Here is an 8,296-nt window from a genome sequence, read left to right on the forward strand (position 1 = left end):
AAAATGAGTGTAATTAGAGACATTTTTTTAAGTTGGCTTGTAGGTTAATTACCAGTTTGAAAAAAAAAAACTGTACAATCAGACTCAATTTGAGAGTTCTAAAAAATAAAATTACTGTTATATATAACAATAGCCATAACATTGTTATATGTGACCCTGGACCACAAAACCAGTCATAAGGGTAAATTGTATCATCTTATCAAGCTTTCCATTGATGTACTGTATGGTTTGTTAGGATAGGACAATATTTGGCTGAGATACAACTATTTGAAAATCTAGAAGGTGGGGTGCAAAAAAAATCTAAATATTGAGGAAATCGCCTTTAAAGATGTCCAAATTAAGTTCTTAGCAATGCATATTACTAATCAAAAATTAAGTTATGATATATTTACGGTAGGAAATTTACAAAATACTTCATGGAACATGATCTTTACTTAATATCGGAACGATTTTTGGCATTTGATCAAAAATATAGTTTCAGCATTTTTGTAATATAATTTTTCCCGACAGCAAAGCTGAATGTTTTGCAGCCATTATTCTAATCTTCAGTGTCATATGACCAATGTGAAATCATTTGACTATGCTGATTTAGTTTTTCAGAAAACTTATTTTTTTTAACAATCTTAAAAATGGTTGTGCAGTCGAATATCTTGTGGACTTTTTCTAGTATTCTCAGATAAACAGAAATTTCTAAAGAAAAGCATTTATTGAAAATATATATTTTTGTAACAACATAAAAATAGAATTGAATGCATCCTTGCAATAGTATTTATTTAGTCAAAGTTGCATTAAATAATGGACAAGATATCTCCCAACCATCATTCCCCCTGGCTCACAAGTGTCAGGCAAAAAATCTCTTCTATCTGCCTCAGATCCACTGAAGTGTAAATTTACACTGATCACAACAGACAGTAATAAAGATAACACGCAGTTGTCCACATCCCCACCCGTCTACCCCTCCTTATCAACACAATCTTCTTCCACAGCAGCTGCAAAAGCAAGACGCTATTCGCAAAACCCAAATAGGAAGTCAATCTATCATCTATAACACAATGCACCTTACACTAAAAGTACACACAGAGTCTATGTCGCATAATGCAGTTTCACCAAAAGTCAACTTTTCCTATTTGCCTTTAACGCCTTTAAACCACACGTGCATTTTCGGGGGGAATTTGAGATGTGTACAAAACCCATAGGCCTGTCATTTGTCAAATAACGCTACATAGTTAAACAGCCACCACAATTACAGGTAAAGGGAGTGAAAAAAGTAAGGGTTTCAACCTGGGCAGGAAGGACTTCAGGAGCACTAAGAGGCTGCTCAGTGGCCTATTAGCCATGGTGATAGTAGGGTGCAGGCCATAAAGAGTATTACAAATCGTCCTTTCATGACCCAAGAGCTGTAATTATGGTTTTCCTATTGGTTTTTTGGCACTGAATTGCTTTGCTCAGTGTGAGAGCAAGAGGTTCAGACACCAAGGACAGACAAAAAAAAAATACAAACAACAGCTGCTAGCGCTTATAGCCTCACCCTGAAAAGGAAGAGGACACGCTACAGCAAATTCACATCAAAGCTAATATCTAGTGGCGTGAGCCGGTAGTACATGTTTGCAAATATCATCTAGAATTCAATTGTGGTTTAAGGCTCGAAAAGCTTTGAAGATCACTAAATCACCACTTAGAATAGATCTAATTGTCTCAGGAAGACATCATTTAGACAGAGATGCATTTATGGCACTGGACCAAAATGAGAGACCTTTCAGCTTTGACCTCATGAATGGCCACAGCACACACCTGCTTTTATTGAGAGGACACAAATGCACTTGTGGAACAGCTGATAGCTCATTGTGCCAAGCAAACAAAGAGCAAATCCAACTTTGTGACCCAATAAAGTTAAAGAAACCATTTTAAACAGTGATCCAGCTGACAAAAAAGACAAAAAAAAAAACATGACCTACAGGTCTTGCTTAACCTGCTTGTTGCTTAAATGAACAGTTCACCAAAAATTAAATCCTGTTTAAATTTCTCATCCTCAGGCTATCCTAGATGCATTTGAGTTTGTGTTTGGATCCTCTGTAGTGAATGGCTGCCATCAGAAAGAGAGTGCAAACAGCTGATAAAAACATCACAATAATCGAACAATCAAAACAAGTAAAGGACAAGATCCAGTCCACCAATTCACATCTTGTGAAAAGCTGTGTTTGTAAGAAACAAATCCTTCATTAAGACATAACTTGATCCAATGTAAAAGTCCATTCCATGTTTTCCTCTCACATCAAAATCCATTAACATGTTTGTTTAGGACTGTTTTTGGACTGCTTCTGCTTGTAAACAGAGCTCAATCTAGATGACTTTTTCACGGGAGAAAGCAGTATTTTTTACCCGGAAGCAAAGGCTTAAAGTTTAAAACATTTTAATTTTTTTTTTTTTTTTTAATTACAAGTACAAACATTAATCAATGGACTGGAGTCATGTACTTGTGGATTATTGTGATGTTTTTATCAGCTGTTTGAACTTTCATTCTGACAGCATCCATTCATCACTGCAGACGATCTATTTGTGAGCAAGTGACGTAATGCTGAATTTCTCCAAATATGTTCCGATGAAGAAACAAGCTCATCTATATCCTGGATTTTCTGATGAAGAGTAAACACTAACAAACTGGATTCTAATTTTAAGTATCAAACAAAACCATAACCTACATACCTGCTACAAATACAACACTCCTGATCTCATCTGCTCTAGATCTCGGACGTTACACATGCTATTAGAATGCACACCCTTTGAACCCTCCAAACTATTGTGTGGTAAAGTAAAAATGACAAGCATTAAGGAGAAACATATGTTTCCATTCCTGTCACCGAATGCTAGCGGTACCCTCTGTTCTTGCAGGATTACTGTGAATAGATTACGACACTGTGCTGTAAAACACAGATGTGTCGCAGTCAGTTCCCATTCATCAGTGCCGTCCCCACCCTTTTAGCTGGCATCCTGGAGTATCACATTTTCAAAACATGCATCTATTTAAAGCAAATCTGCTAGACTAGTGATAAGACAGATAATTATTTGGCCATTTTGATATCATTGGTTGATAACTGCTTGTCAAATGAACAAAAAAGAGAGTTTATTTTGACTATTGTGACTTCATATCTACCCAAGACCCTAGATCACCATAAAATGAATAGCTTGAACACCACAATGTTAGATAACTTTGCTAGATTGTTCCAAACAATAAAGTCTCAGTGTGTCTTGCATATGTAGATTTTACATTTTGCAACCGCTTACTGAAAATACATGACTTTATATACATTTCTGCAACACCATAATCATGTACCTTACTGCATGTTTCGTGGCGGTTTCAAAGGGAAATTTCCACGTTCAATAAGTGACTGTGGCCTGTTTTTATTACGTTGCTACAGGCACGTATTACTGCATTTTTATTCCACTGTTTGGGGTAAATATTGCGGCTGTTCAGAATTCACATATCTGGGGAGTGTTGCTAAAGGTTAATGCTCTATCGTGTTGAAAATATCCCCTACACCAAACCCAACCTAAAACCTACCAGAGTGTTAACAAATGCAAAAGTGATATCAAAACGCATTTGTTGATGCAACTGTGCTATTTTAACTTTCTTATGCGAATTCAAGCTGTTTTGTCGAACCACAGTTTCATGGGGTTTGTACTGGAGCTCTTCATCACTCAAGTGCAACGCTGTATCGCGTGAGCTACCAAGCAAACCTACTGAATAAGAAAACTCATGCATGACAGCATTCAAAATATAAATTTTTAAATCATGCAGGAAGCCATAATATGATATTCTGTAAGTAATTGTGTGAAAACTCCTAATTTGTGTTAAAAGGAATAAAAGTTGTTAGAGTCTTACTGCCTCTAGTGTTCATTTCAACTGGAAACTGCAGTGATTCCTACATATAGGTACGTTTTTTTCAGGTTTGCAGAAATGTATATAGAGGCACGTATTTCTAATAAGCCTATGTTGAAATTTTGTGAGGCAAAAAGCCACGGGCAGCACAGCATGCATGAACTTTCAATCTTTGATATATATTTTTCATGTCAAGGTGTGAGATATGGCTCATTGCATATACTTTAGGTCACCGCTGGGTCAATTTGACTAACTAAACACATTAATCATGAAATATAACAACATAATTGCTGAATGATGTGGGAGAGGAAGTATATTCCCTGTGCCTGACAAGTATCTGAACAATTTGTGTTTTCTTTTGGATGATAAACAATGTTGTGACCGGTCCTGAAGCACTGAACTCGAGAAAAAATTTAACCCTTAATTTGTTTAAAAAAGAAGCTGAATTTAAACAAATCTGTAATATCTCTCCTGCAACCTATGAACTATTAATATATTACTAATGTTGTGATAACATCGCATGGAGTACTGACTATGAACATTTACATATGTGACCCTGGACCACAAAACTAGTCATAAAAGGTCCATTTTTTGAAATTGAGATTTATACATTTTATGAAAGTTGAATAAATAAGCTTTGTTTGTTAGGATAGGACACTATTTGGCTGAGATACAACTATTTGAAAATCTGGAATCTGAGGGTGCAAAAAAAATCGAAATACTGAGACAAATGACCTTTAAAGTTGTCCAAATGAAATCTTTAGCAATGCATATTACTAATTAAAAATTAAGTTTTAATATATTTACAGTAGGAAATTTACAAGATATGTTCATGGAACATGATCTTTACTCAATATCCTAATGATTTTTGGCATACAATGTATAGTTGGCTATTGCTACAAATATACCCATGCTACTTATCACTGGTTTTGTGGTCCAGGATCACATATCAAAACACACACAATAGCAAAAGATAGAAGTTTGGAATGCTTTTATTTAAAATTTAAGAGTGGAAAAAATAAATTAGAGCTATTAGTCTCCTTGACAACTTTGCAAATCGTCTGCATCAACTGTTACCAGATCACAATGCCTTCAGTTTAATTACAAATCCAGACTCTTTGTACTGATGAGGTACATGAGGAGTGCACAAACTCACATTCTCTCTCACAAACACTCATTGACCCTCTCTCTCTTTCACACACACAAACACACACACACTTTAGCCATCTCTTGATCCCAGGGGCTCCCATTCTCACAAAGTGGGTTAAATACAGCTCATTTAGCTCACGGGATAATGCCGTCTCCTTGAAAAGAAGAGGTGGTTTAAAGAAAAATCCAATTCACATCTCTGAATCAACACTTCTCAGCCAGAGAAACGGGCCCCCACTAGAGTCTGAGTGGGGAAAAAGACTCTAGCTATAAGTGGATCGGTGGATTTCTGAAACCATAGAAGTTGCTGAACCAGAACAGAATCAAAAACATCCCTCTGCACTTTTAGTTTCTTCTAAAAAAAAAAAAAGGTAATGCAAAGGAAAAATGTCCAAGCTGCAGTCCACACGAAGAAAGTTGATGTTGATTTTTACTGCCAAGCTCCAGGAAAGAAAAAAACTGATCATAATAATGACAAAAAGCACTTCCATTCAAGAATGCTGCTGTTGGCTAAAAGGTCACGCTTCACACACAGATCACGCCCTTTCATCAAACATACCATAGATCATCTGTGCATAAAGTGAATGAAAACTCAAGGACTAAGTTGTAATGATTACGTTTTATCCGTGTCATGCAATCGAAGGCATTCCGTTCACTTTAAAATATGATTAACAAATATGTTAGTGCCTGTGGGTGTTCAAAGGACTCAGTGAAACATGTTTAGGCAGTTAACATAAATCTAGCATCAGAACATGCATTTAAAGTCATCATGTCATATCATGTTTAATCCACCCTTTTTAAACTCATCAACAAGTTTCCAACAGTAAATTATTCCGTAATGGAAATGCAACACAAAGTTGATGCTATTCTTTGAAACTAATGCAGAGAGGATGTAAATGCTATGAGATCATCAATCCAACAAGAAACAGATGAGATATTTATGCAATAGTAACTAATCATAAAGAATCAACAATCAAATAACTGTCCAAAAATTACCAAAGTCCAAACTAACTTTGCTTTTTCTATTGCTAATGTATTAACTTAAGTATTGTATAAAGCCAATCAGGTCTGTAACTTAAAAAGTTAGTCTAACTAAAGCACTGCACAGAGAACAGGTCATTGAGGTTATTTGGTCTCCAGGTATCAGAGCACGGCGAAAGCTTTGTTTTGGGTAAAAGCGTATTGTTACTTGCAATCGCAGAGCTCTCAACAGGACTTTCCTGCCTCCTATCGCTTAGGCATCCATATACAGCAGGTGGGAAGCCTTGTTTGCTGTGATTTTTAATGCGTAATTTCGCTCAGCGATTAAATATCCCAGTTGGGTGTCCTTTTACAGCTGTTCTCCTCCGGCATGCTGTGCAGCCTCAGGCCACGATCAGTCACAGAGGGACAAAATGATGGTTCACTATGAGGCAGTCTGGACTCAACACGCCAGTCTCAGAGCGACTCTTTCTCAAATATAGAGCTATAAAATGATCAAACAGGCATTGAGCCACACAGTAAACACTTGATCTCTGTATTAGCTTTTTTAAAATCATTTGGCACATCAAGAATTTACTACTGCCCATAAATCTACAAATCCAACCAGGGAACACAGACTTTCAGTGTATCTATTATTTGAGATGAAACACTCCTTTAAAAAGGCAGACAGCACACCCAAACTTCAATGCAAGTCTGTCCATTATCCATTATCCTCCTATATTGTAATGACAGCAACAGTGATCTCTGTCAATCAAATATTTATAAAGAGGTTCTCAGTTTCTCAGCCCTGCCACACATGACAGCTGTACAGACCTTTTCTTAATTAAATGGAACTGAAGTCAAAGTCAAACGATAAATGTTGGAAGACACTCCATAACTTTGAAAACTACTGTTTGGTGTAGGCAGATCCCACAAACCACTGCAGAAACTTCAAACAAGTCCAGGCTAATGCTCACAAAATCACTGAGAAAGACGCTGGATGGAGGAAAACAATCTGTAAGCAAATTCTAGCCTATGGTCTCCGTTTAATAACACAACAAAGAAGAAAATTAAACAGACCTAAGTAAAAAAAATCTAAACCTGTTGAAATATTTTGATAAGGTACACCAGAGAAAAACAGACAGGTTTGGAAAGTTTGTTTAGATAGACAAATTGCAACTTATGGCCAGAAAAAGCTGAATAAATTCCTTATTGTTGCCCTATAACAGATAGATAGATAGATAGATAGATAGATAGATAGATAGATAGATAGATAGATAGATAGATAGATAGATAGATAGATAGATAGATCTTTAAACAGTGACATTACACGCTTGTCATTCTGCTGACTTTGAACTATCGTTGCACTACATATAATATAAAGTTTGATAATAACGTATCTATTTCTAGACTTTCCAAAAAGTCAAAACACGTTCCAGTGGTCCAGCTCGCATCCCGTATGGATCTGTACTTACCTCTTCTCTGCGATGCAGCCGGTGACAGAGCAATGAACACGCAGCAGAGGAACCGCTCCAGAAACGCGAGACACCTGCAACCACGAACCACAATTGTTTTTTGTTTTGTCCATCTTAATCATTTTCCAAAAAGCTTCTCTCTAAAGTGCATTTCTCACTTATACCTTCTTGCCATTTCAGTTTGTAAAACTGTTCCGTTCCGACAGCTACATGGGATCCTGGTTGGAAGGTGGATGAAAGTTTCCCGCTAGAGTTAGAGGAGCCCTTGCGCCGGTGCAACAGCTGATGAGAGTGATCCGTGAGGCGCACTGATGAAGGAGACGGAGCGGCAGGACAGCGGCCACACGAACAGTTCACGAGAAATCCTCTGGGTCCTAAAGCCTTTCTGGGCTGATGGGACAACCCACCTACCTGCGCTGTAGGCACCCTGTAAACTCTCGGCGTCAAGTACGGAAGCCCTAAGAGACCATGTATTATTATTTTTTTCTTGTCTTGTTTAGCATTTATTAATATTAGTCACTGTTTATTTAAAAGTTCACATTATTAAAAGATGGATTTATTAACATTAATTAGTTACATTAGTTACTATTACCTATACTTATGTTAACAAATTGGTTTTGCATTTACTTCATGATTTGGTCACACAGGAGATACTCGGATGTAAACAATCAGCATGGATAGCTACTGAAAACATTGTTCTGCTAATTTATGTTTTAAAATGTGTGGAAGCTTCTAAAGAGAAGGACTTAGTAGGTAGGAAAGGATGCAATATTTTGACAAACTAAAGTTAATGGGTGGTAAAGGTACATATGAGCAGTATTAATTGGGATATTAG

General features: G+C 36.8%; 1 long non-coding RNA gene across 1 annotated transcript; it reads right to left on the minus strand.

Annotated features, from left to right (window-relative positions):
* Positions 1-7,461: 7,461 nt before the first annotated feature.
* LOC141340416 (uncharacterized) lies at positions 7,462-7,769 on the minus strand. Its single transcript, XR_012356574.1, has 2 exons — positions 7,626-7,769; positions 7,462-7,535 (listed from the first exon to the last, which is right to left on the minus strand). It is a non-coding gene; the product is annotated as an uncharacterized lncRNA (long non-coding RNA).
* Between the last annotated feature and the right edge of the window lie 527 nt (positions 7,770-8,296).

Source organism: Garra rufa, chromosome 8 (genome assembly GCF_049309525.1).
Source record: "Garra rufa chromosome 8, GarRuf1.0, whole genome shotgun sequence".
NCBI lineage: Eukaryota > Metazoa > Chordata > Actinopteri > Cypriniformes > Cyprinidae > Garra > Garra rufa.